The sequence below is a fragment of the Cryptomeria japonica genome, chromosome 8 (assembly GCF_030272615.1).
Source record: "Cryptomeria japonica chromosome 8, Sugi_1.0, whole genome shotgun sequence".
Classification (NCBI taxonomy): domain Eukaryota; kingdom Viridiplantae; phylum Streptophyta; class Pinopsida; order Cupressales; family Cupressaceae; genus Cryptomeria; species Cryptomeria japonica.
The window spans coordinates 130,040,245-130,052,798 of NC_081412.1; positions in this window are offsets into that span (position 1 = coordinate 130,040,245).

Sequence of the window (12,554 nt, forward strand, 5' to 3'; positions counted from 1 at the left end):
AACTACCTAAGTGCAGCTACCAATAGCAACAATGTACTTAGCTTCAGCAATAGATAAGGACACTGAATCTTGTTTCTTACTAGCCCATGAAACCTATTTCTTACCCAAAAAGAATGCACCACTAGAGGTACTCTTCTGATCATCAACATCACAAACACAATCAACATCAGTGTAAGCACATAACATGAAATCATCATTCTTCGGATACCACAAACCATAATCCACAGTCCCCTTCACATATTTGAATATTCTCTTCACAGCAGTGACATGATTCTCTTTCGGATTAGCTTGATATCTAGCAGCCATGCACACAACATGCATAATGTCCGGCCTAGTCTAAGTAAGGTATAGTAGTCCACCAACCATAGATCTATACAAAATCTAATTAGCTTTAGGAGATTCATCATTTTTAGACAATTTGCAGCCAGTCACCATAGGAGTTCCAACTAGTTTGGAGTCATCTAACCCAAACTTCTTGAGAAATTCCTTCACATATTTAGTTTGAGATATAAAATTACCTTTTTCAGTCTATGAAATCTACAAAACTAAGAAAAATTGCATCTCTCCTATCATAGACATCTTGAATTATTTATGCATATCATCGACAAACTTCATGCTCAAGTCATCATTGTCGTATGTAAAATTCATCCTTAAATATCAATTAGAAACAAAGGGAAAATCATGAATCCCTATCTAATCAAAGAATTCAAATAAACAAACAATGAAATAACACAATAGCAAGAAATATGAATTATAAAGTAAATCAATCAAAACTCCCTATTCCATGACTACGTATAACTTCAATTGTTCTTCTCTTCTTTGTGGTATGGTGGCTCTCAGATATCACGTTGGCAACCTGCAAATGACACAAAGATTCGAAGTCAGGGATAACTTTAAGAAACCACCCCCCGGGCAACTGTGTAAAATCCTGGTGAATTGGACATTATTTTCAGGGGGGGATTTTCATATTGATGGTGAATTTTTTTTTTTAAATAGGGAAAAAAATTATTTCGTATTGGCGATTTTTTTCTAGGGTATGAAAATTCCATAAATTTCTGGCGAATAATACCTTGTTCTGTGGGAAATATATTTATTGTGGGAGGAAAACATTTTTTGTTAAAAGGAACAAATATATAATAGTATGAGCGAAAATTTTTACTCCAAAGGAAAAATTATTTAAATGTATTGGCGATTTTTATCCACCGCTTGAAAATTATTGATTTTGTTTTGGCGAATATTTTGTTATTTATGGAAAAATATATAATTTATTGGCAATTTCATGAGTTCATTGCCATTAATAGACAAGGCACATCACATCAGATTAGTACATCACATCACATAAATTCATAATACATTGAGTCCAGACTCTGCACGATGTATGAATAACCGTGGCCTCTTTGACACGTGAAGGGTGACACATACCTAAAATCTATCAATGATTTTAAACCATTTGATGATCGTAGATCAATGGCTAAAGTTTTATTTCAGCTCAATTTTCTGAAAAGAACATAGCTCACCAGAAAGTGCCCGAAATGGAATTGGATTTAATAGACACGTATCAAATATCATGAATCACGATCAATAATTTCGTTCATTTAATAAATATCTTTTCTGTAATTGCAATCCACTATGTCCCCACGACTTCCAATGTGATACTTGCCAACTTGGTATTGGTTTATAGCTGTTTCCATTTTCGCACAATAGTGCATTTATGGGAAAGATTTGCAGAGGTACGAAAGATTTAAATTTTTTTAAAGCAATTAATATGGTTATAGAAGTAATTATTACAATCAAAAGCTTCAACTATTTATATACAATCTCTGCTTCTTTCATCTTCAATTAGTCTTTTCCATTTGGTAGATAAATCGTCGGAGCTGTATTTAAATTCTTCCTCTAGTTTAGGTTTATAGGCTCAGGTTGTTTAGTTTGTTAATCTATTTTCTCAAAATGGACACTCCCATCCACTTGAGAAGCATTTATGCAAAGGACCAGAGGACCTTTCTAGGCTCCGTTAGAGACCCAACCCTCCAATCAATCTACAAGGAGGTTGGGTTGTTCACCAATGAGGCTATGCAGATGGTGTTGGGCAGAGAGTTTCTACGAAACGAAAATGGGTACCGTGTTAACACGGACATTACATCTTGCTTCTTAGCGTCTCTTCTGGACCTCAAAGGAGACAAGGTGGATATGTTGATGCTGTTGAGGTGGGTTTTTAAGGAAGACTTCCTTGGAGACGACATTACTCTTGTCATCCTTGCAGAAGTAGGGGTGGGGATCCCTTGGGCGAGTGAATTATCCAAGCTTCTCCTCCCTAACCAAACAGTGTCAGTGGCCAGGCAACCATTTCTCCTGAACCTAATGCGGAGCAGTTGATGCGTCACAGGAAATGGGTGCGGATAGGCAGGGACTTCCTCCGGAAATGGTTGCCCCTGGATGACTTTCCAAACTACATGTGGCTTGAAGAATTCTCTCAGCTTATGCTGTCTGAAGAATTCTACATGGAAGGAGGGCCAGATTCTTAGGGAAAAATTGTAAACAATTCCACTACCTGTGCCCTAGCCCCGCCACCCTAGGCCCCTAGTAGTTTTTTTTTTCCTATGTCCTCGAACCCTAACAGGCTCAGTGCTAGTGGCTCACTCATTTTGGCTTTTAAGTTTTTGAGGGACTCAAGTCTCAGACGTAAAAATTATGAATTTCCAAAGCATAAATATTAATAATAATTTTTCAAATTCCAGTTTGTTTTAGTTTGCCTCTTAGAATCTTATGGATATAAATATTAAAAATGCTTTCTATTATTCTATTTCATTTTTATTAATTAAAGTTTTTCAAATGCTTTTTGTATATGAGCTACGTTATTTCAATTATTTGTTAAACAATGGAAATAAATTTAATACTATGATCTTTTTTATGTAATGCTTCTTCCTCTATATTTAATATAAAAAAAAAAAAAATTAGTTCGTTCCATTAATTATTTGTACATTGATTATGGTTGATTATAATTTTGTAAATATATAGTTAAGATTTGAACTAAAACTCCAACTTATATTAAACTAAATTTAATTATATTAAATTTACTTAATTTAATTATATTAAACTTACTTATTTTAATTATATTAAATTAAAATCTATATTAAACTAAATTTATGTTGAACAGTGAACTTTTATATATATATTTAGTCTTTATTTATTTATTAAATTAAAATTCATATTACACTAAATTTATGTTGAACTTTTATATATATTTTTTAACTATTTTTTTAAAATTATATATCGTAAACATATTTTTAAAGAATTTTGTTAAACTTTAAATTAATACACTAAATTTATGTTGAACATTTATATATATTTTTAAACTATTTTTTAAAATTATATATCATAAACATATTTTTAAAGAATTTTGTTAAACTTTAAATTAATATTTTAGATTTAATATTGAATGTTTTCTTTTTTATATTTAACTTTTACCTTTCAAATTGTATATCAAAAATTCAAAATTTATATTTTTATTTAGTTATTTGTTTTATTCTAGAAACTAAGTTTCATGTTTTATACTATTTTTCAATTTCATATTTTTACAAATAATATTAACATTAGATTTAATAGTTATCTCAAACTATTGCACATCTTTAAAATTTAAATGTCTCTTATTATGGGACCGATGACATCTAACAACACTCAACGGGTACCATCGTCCGTTGGATGATCAAAGATCAACGGCTTAAGGTGGATTTCGGCCCAAATGTGGGAAGTGAACACATTTGTGAGAATTTCGCCCAAAATTTAATATTTTAAATTTAATTAAGTATAATTAAGTCTATAAAGCTCTTTTTCAGGCGGAATTTTAAAATGATTAAATAGACTTAAAAAACAGACCCGAAAAGTGAAACGAGTATGGTGACGTGCCAGAAAAATGGCAGAAATCATGGGACCCGCAACATCTGACAACAGGTACCATCATTCGTTGGATGATCAAAGATCAACGACTTAGGGTGGATTTCAGCACAAATGTGGGAAGTGAACACATTTGTGAGAACTTCGCCCGAAATTTAACATTTTAAATTTAATTAAATATAGTTAAGTCTATAAAGCTCTTTTTCGGGCGAAATTTTAAAATGATTAAACAGACCCGAAAAGTGACACGAGTATGGTGACGTGCCAGAAAAATGGCAGAAGTCATGGGACCCACGACATCTGACAACAGGTACCATCATCCATTGGATGAGCAAAGATCAACGGCTTAGGGTGGATTTCGGCACAAATGTGGGAAGTGAACACATTTGTGAGAACTTGGTCCGGAATTTAACATTTTAAATTTAATTAAATATAATAAAGTCCATAAAGATCTTTTTCGGGTGGAAGTTTAAAATGATTAAATAGACTTAAAAAACAGACCCAAAAAGTGACACGAGTATGGTGACGTGCCAAAAAAATGGCTGAAGTCATGGGACCCATGACATCTGACAACAGGTACAATCGTCCGTTGGATGAGCAAAGATCAACAGCTTAGGGTGGATTTCGGCCCAAATGTGGGAAGTGAACACATTTGTGAGAACTTCGCCCAGAATTGAAACGTTTTAAATTTAATTAAATATAATTAAGTCTAATGTCCTTAGAATTTATACTGAAATAATGATTCTAATGAATGTTTTGTCCTTCGGCATAGAATAGTTATTAATAATAATTAATAAAATTACAACATGATTCTAGATATTTTGCCCTTTAGGTATTACTTTTCTACTTTTTAGAGTTTTCAAAATAAGAGACTCGTAAATCATAATCGTATTTCATTTCATGGACAAACCTGTAAATTGAGGGAGATTCAAAAACAACTACTAGATTGAGGAATGCAAGTTGCAACAAATACTGTATGCGCCAATCTAGTGAAATAGAAATTCCGGGTAAAATCTAGAACACCTACATCCCATCTTTTTTGCTTTTGGTAATCTCGTGGTCCAATTTGAGGGTTAGCATTTTCAAGTTTTTATCTAGCATTATTTTGAATTATTAACAATAATAGTGATGGGGAAATGGGAAGCAATAGTTCAACAAGAACCCAAGAGAAAAAAAAATGTACCTAACCGAACTGGTTAAAACACTAGGTTTCACTGATGAACACCATGGTATTTATGACCTTGCTATCCATGGTGAAAAGTGTATCATAGATATTAGATATGCATTGTCTAGTAAGGCGACAGATCCATGCAGGGCAAAATTTATTGTTTTCAACCCAATTTTACAACAAAGAACATATAAATTTGCATCGTGGGATGTTGGATTGGGAAGCATGGTGTTACCTGAAGTATTCCCTTGCCCTGATTTTTTCATGGTCTACGCCAAAAATTATGATGAAGATAAAAAAGAAATTGTCAATAAAAATACAAAAGAGGAAATCTATCCATAAATGAGGAAGAATTTGCTCATTTGTTGAACCTAGGATTTGAAGCTCAAAACTCAAACGTCCAAATTGACCTTGAAAAGATGGCAAGGAATTATGAGAGTCCCGATCCAAGTCATAGAGATTCATTTATCAAAGGTCTATTAAAGAGTGGTACTAGTATTGTGTTGGATCAGAATCATAAGCCTCCTTATGATTCTAAGATTTTTGTTCCATGGGTTGGGGATACTATTTCCTTGTTGTCGTTTTGCCTGGGATTGGAAAATGATAGGGAAGTGGGTGCAAGCCTTCTTGAAATGATTAATAATATCCATTGTGTAGGTCAGCTAGTAAGATATAATTTAATTGAGCACATTGTAAAATCCATGCAAAAACAATTACTAATGATCAAAAAAGATTCCTGTAAGACATTTAGATTCTCATCCTACTTGTGCTATCTCCTTCTATCCAAGTATCGTGCAATATTCGAGACCAATAAGCTTCAAATTATGAGCTATAAGATTGATGAGAAGACTGGGAAGAGAATAGAGTGTCCAATATATGATTGGACACCAAAGATAAGGATGCATGATAACAGAAAGAACTACAACCATTTTGTAGACTTCTTTTTGGCACCAATGTATAATGAAATTACAAGCACTCAAATGCCTAGGTTGCCTATGTCTTGTAGAGATTGCATTCAACTCGGAAGTCAAATACAATTGGTTGACTAGTTCTACATGGAAGAATTCACTGTGTTAAGGTTTTACGGATCGACAATAAAACCATACAGACTTCCAATACATGTGACAGAGAGGGTATTTGCATTAGAGTATGTACGGCAATTGGAGAGCACAGATAGGCACTTCCATGGCTAGAAAAAGAAGAGCATATTTCCTTCCTTGCCTTTCTCATGTGGAGGGTTCACATTTGAGAGAAAAGCATTCAATGTGGCACATGATTTTTTGACAGTTTTTAACTTTGGTGATGAGGGTCTCTGGCAGTATGATCCAATCGGTGTAGTTCAAGCAAGGCTTAAGAAAAATGGGAACTCTTCAGTGTTATGTCAACATGAAAGTAAACCATTGCTAGAAAAGCTTTGAAACATGGACTCCTGGGATGAGGTTAAAAAAGAGATGGAGAAAATTGTAGCTGACAATAACATTTCAACAGAAGAAATTTCATCACAAATTATGGCATTGCACACATAGAGGACAACAGAGGAGGGCTAGGGCATCCCAAATAGGAGGTCCTACAATTTCTACCTAAAATTTGCTAATCCATCTAGGAAAACTATTCCCAAATCAATTATGCACGAATGTAAAGAGAGTTATTGAACTCAAACCAAAATAAATGATTTTTGGACTATGAGGAGGAATCTCGGTAAACCAAAGACAAGTGCAAAATTTGAGACCATCGACGAGGATGGAGAATTTAGCAAATTGTGGAATATGGAGCATCCCACAACACCACATGACAAGAGTGAAGATGATGATCAGTATGAGGTTGAGCCCACTCAAACAACTACTACAATCCCTAAAATATTAGGTGCAGTCCTTGACACAATGAAAGACAAATATAGAAAAGGGGCAAGCATTGTGGAAAAAATGGGTTTTAAAGGTGGTGGTCTAGGTCCCAGAGGAGAGGGAATTTGGTATCCACTTCAAGTACAACTTCCATCAGGGTCAAAATCAAAAGGTACTGTTAGTGTTAAACTAGTCATTGGACTTGATTCTTCAGATTCATCACGGATAGGTACTACTCATTACCCTCAGGGTCCACCTACATTTGTTTCAGGTTCAAATCCACAACCACCACCACATCATGGTATTCCCATTGGTGGTGAATCAAGTGACATTGCCACTGGTGGGGAATCTGGGGATAGTATTCCTATTATTGTTTAGTCAAGTGCCATTGTGATTGGTGGGGATGGCATGGGTACTACTACTGATACTAGTTGTCTTGGTGTTGGAAAAGGGCAACAACAAAAAATCTCTCGCAAGAAGCCACTAGTGGAAGATACTCAATCTCATACTATTGAGAATCCTATATCAAGTGCCACTGACACTACAAATCAATCATTTGCAGCTTCAGATCACACACCTCAAAAGATTATGAAAACTACACATGAAAGTGTCAGTGGGAGTGGGACAGGATCAGGAACTGTTGTTGGTAATCCTAGTCAAGCATTAGTTAAAACCACAGCAATAAGTGGAACTAGAGCCTATGGTATTCCTATGTCACCTTTCAAACATTCAATTGCTTCAACAAGCCCAGATTTTTAATTTCGTGATTACTATGAAAAATATGAACACACAACAAAAGCAAATAAAGAAAAAAAGAAAGCATTTCATAGGGTTTCCCTAACTGAAGTTGTAAACGAACAGGCTGCAAGGAACAGGGTATTTCCAACATATGACCCATAGAAAGATATGATGGAGTTTGTGGTTGTTATGCCCCCGGCCGCAACTAAAGATAAAAATCCACCATGGAGTCAGATAGATCCCTTTGAATTTCAAGTTAGCACCCTCCAAATGGATCTTTCCAAAGTACATAATGTGGACAAAATTAGTGTCTCAAAAAGGACTAACGAAGTGGTCTACACTTCACTACTAAAGGTGGAGAGAGAAAAAAATAAACTAGAGAAACAAATAGAAAAGTTACAGGTAGACCTGGAAAATGAAAAAATCAAGGAGGAAAGCAGCAGATAGCAAGTGCAATGATTTAAAAAAAGGATAAAAAATTCGGGCTCTGCAGTAGAAATTGTAGAGCAGGAGAAGATGGATGCAGAATTGAAGGACTTGACAGAAAAACTAGCTAAAACCAATAAAAAAATTGACGAGGAAAGAGCCAGCTTTCAAAAATTATACAAAAGTTATGAGTCTGCTACTGCTGAAATGAGAAAATTACAGGACCTATTGGATCATGGGAAGGAAAAAGAAAAACATTTGCAAGAGGAAGTAGAGGAAGAAAGAAAAAAAGGTGCACAAATGAAAGAAGACCTGCACAATGCAAATGATAAAATAAAAACTTTGGAGGATAGATTGAAAGATAATATGAAAAATACAACGAAGTATATACAAGAAAACATTTGGTGGCGAATAATGCAGAGGAGTGACAAGTTGTGTGAATGGTTTCAATTGACTGAAAGTCTGAGACTAATTTATATGAAAATCAAAGGGCACTATGAGAAGAGCACACATGTTTATTCAAGAGAGGATATGGCAAAAAAGATTCTGGAAGTAGTCTACAGTTCCAGTGACAGCTACTTGGCATCTAAGGGAATTAAGAGCCGCATTGATGCCATAGTTAAGACATCATCTATCATTCAAAAATGCCAGAAGCTAAGGAAAACATTAGAAGTTATGGAAAATTGTGGAAAAAAGATCTTGAAGTTGCAAGAAAAGAAAAATAATTTGATTAAACTTGGTTTGCCTAAGACCATTGACCCATCAAATAAATTCATTGGAGAAGAAGCTTACAAAAAAAGCATGGAGATAAAAATGAAGTCTGATTTAGACTTACTTTCAAAGGACACAACTCCCCAAAGCTTTCTGGAATTCATCCAACCATTTACAACTCTAAATTCGGTATTGGATGAAACAGTGATGTCAAGTAAATCTTCTGAATATGGAATGTTGATGAAGTTGGAGTTGACTTTCCATAGTTTATAGAATATTAACCTTCCATCAGACAAAGAGTGGAGCACCCTACAAAAACTGGCACATAAATCTTAAGAATCATAGTATGTATTGCACAATTTTCTTCTTTTACTCTTAATTTCAAGGTTTTATGTTTTTTATGTTTGCTATTTTGCTAATCCAACCTATGATTCTATGATGCACTCGCTATTGCTATTTTGCTAATCCAGCCTATGAATCTATGATGCATAGTGCAAAACTTCAGCCAATAAATTTGTAATCTCAAATTCTCCCTTGCTTTAACATTTATGCATTTCTCTATTTATGATTAGTAGGTTTTAGGCACTGCTATTATCTATGTTTAATTTGTCATGGCGTGAATTAATATTTAATTTTGAACTCTATTTTTTGGACAGGAGACATCAAACATGTAGCAGATGTTAAATTGCTAATACGGCTTGTGATGGCCATATAAATCTATGTTGAGTTTGTGATTTTGATGTTCAATCTTCACATGTTGCAAAATTGCAATTTGACCTGAAGCTGTTGTTGCTCCCTTGTTTCTATAAAAGGGAATTCAGGGTCATTTGCAAAGGGTTCTGAAACTTTGTATTCACTTTTGCATGGACATTGGAGAATCACACAGGAGCTGTTGTTGCTCTTTTGTTTCTATAAAAGAGAATTCAGGGTCATTTGCAAAGGGTTTTGAAACTTTGTATTCACTTTTGCAATTTGCATGGAGAATCACATAGATTGGTGTATTACTATTGAATGAATTGTATCATATGACTATATTTTGAAAGAATTAATGAAAATCTAAGTTCTCGACATGTGTATTACTATTGGATGAATTGTATCATATGGTTCTAAAATGTATCACACAGATTTGAGACTCAAACATGTATAAATAAATAATAAACATCTCTGTATCAATAAACACATTATGGTTTTTTTTAATGCTATTTTAAATCTGGAAATAGAATGTTGAAAAATACAATTACAAATCAATATTAAATTCTAATTGCAAAATGTAATATGCTTTTGTAATATGAATGATGAGATACAGTAATAAGATTAATAAATACCAATCTCTTATAGTTGTCATTCATCCTCATCAAATTCAGAGCTTTCTTGATTCTTGTATGTGGTTTGAGTTTCTTCACTCTGAGTCTGCATACCTTTGTCGAACTGCATCTCAATGCTACTAGTAGGTCTAGTACATGGGGCAATAGTCACACTGGCACTTTGGTTTGAAGTGTTTCCCAAACTTCTTCTTTCACATTTGGACCTCCAGATTTGCAGTACCCTATCGTAAGGAAAAGTGTGGACATCATACCTAGATGTATAGAGCCTCAAGCAATTTTCCAAATTTTTATCTAGTTTGTTTCTTAGCTTTGATTTTAGGAACCCCAAAGCACTAAAAACTATCTCATCTTCCACTGAACCCAATATCATGGTAAGACATAAATCAACAAGCTTCACATATTCTAGCATTGAATCACGCAATACTTGGTTCTCAGCTATAGTTTTCCAAAGCCTTGTTACTGATCCCTCTTCGTGGGGGTTCTCCATTTTGGCATATTGTTCTCTCATAGTGTATGCAAAATGAGATGATTGCTCTCAAAGATGAGTTTCATCTAATATTCCATTTATAGTTACTCCATTCAATTCTCTGGATGTGCAAAATTGTTTTATCAAAATCAGTAGCTTACTTCAAAAATCAGATGCAATGTTGAGGCTCCAATAATGAGGAAACACAATAGACATGGCTTCAAGAAGGTTGTCAAGAGGGAATCTGCTTTGTAATTTGTGAGGAAAGATCATATGTAATTTTCTTCACAGAAGTAGTTACAGTCTCAACAATCTTGTCAAAATCTTCCCTTGTAACTCTTGCTAGTTGCTTCCTGGGGTGCTTTCCTAGTTTCTCAGGGTCGACCATGGCATAGAAGTGCATTGGTATCTCAACTCCCCGTACATTGGCACATATCTCCTCGTCTACACCGATTTGTAAAAAGTTACCAGGATTGTTCAAATTTGTGAGTGTCCGCCACTTAACAAATTTTTCATCAGATAGTGTTGGTTGATTTCGATAGAGATTGTCGAGGGTCATGCATGTCATCTTACGCAGCGTAGCATATTCTGCAATATACGGAGCTCTTTTTTGGGCAGCCTTCATAATATTCCTCATTTCCCCTAGCATGGGCAGAAGAGCTGCTAAAGTTAAGAGTGTCTCTAAATTACTTAACCTGTGAAGAAGTTCAGGAAATTTTAGTTGATCTGATTCGTCGTGAGTTGTGTGAAATAGTCCAATCAAGGATGGATATTCTGAAAATACTCGATGCGCTGGACCATCCAAAGAGATCCATCTGGTATCATTATCCTTGAGAAGCTTGTTCCCATCAGTTATTCCATCAGCAAAGTGTTGAAATTCCATAAATCGCTTGGGACTTTGACAGAAGTGTGAGTAGAGCTCTCTAATTAAAATTTCAATTTTTTTAACCGAAGCAAACTTGCTCACAATTCCAAAAGCTAGATTCATTCTGTGAGCCATGCAGTGAATTGCAGTAATGTACGATGCAAATGAAGTTTCAATCTTTGTACAAAGATTGTTCCTGTGACCTTGCATTACTGAAACTCCATCTACTCTAACACAAACCAATTTTTTGGCTACCGTCATGTCATCCATACCTCCATATTCAATTAAACTTCTCTTTACTAGTTGAAATAAATTTTCCGTTGTCACACTCTCCTTCATTTTAGCAACAGATAGTAGATGAGGTTGGCGGGTATGATTCTCTATAGTATAAACATGCATGCATACCCATGAAGTATTGTCTACTCTCGTAACTTTGTTTAAAGAAAATGCAATAAATTTTGACTCTCTTATTTTTTCCTTTACATCTTCTTTTTCAACCTCAACAAGACAACTTGCCCATTCCCATCCACTATTTACTGACCAGTGTCTATTAGGATAGTTAGGAACTTTCAAAAAGTGTAATAAACCACTAATTGATGGGAAATCTGTCATAGCACACCCTCTGCTCAAAATATAAAAAATAACGCTTAACTAAACAACTTTTCCCAGTTGTTCTATTTGCATTGTTTTTCCCAAAATAGCTTCAATAGAACCTTTAACTTCAGCAGGCTTTGTCTGTATTTTCTCATGAAAATAATACTCTTCGGAATTCCTCACATGCTTACATTCCTCCTTTGTTTTCCATCTTATCACTGATTTTTCAACCCTGTCTATCATTTGTTTTCATAAACTTTACCCATATGCTTTTCTATGGTGTCAAATTTTAGCTGCAACCTAATTTCCTTGTTATGTTTCCAAGTGCAAATCTTACACCTGCATTCTATTGGAGGCTCGCCTTCAATTGGATTTTCCACTGGTTCAATGAATGGATACTTTGATGCCCACTTAATTTGAAAATTCCTCACTGACATATCCCACTCCCAATCCTTTTTTTATTGTGGTTCACCCTTTTTTGATATGGCTTTTCTTTTCCATCAATGGCATTATCACCCAAGTCGATTAT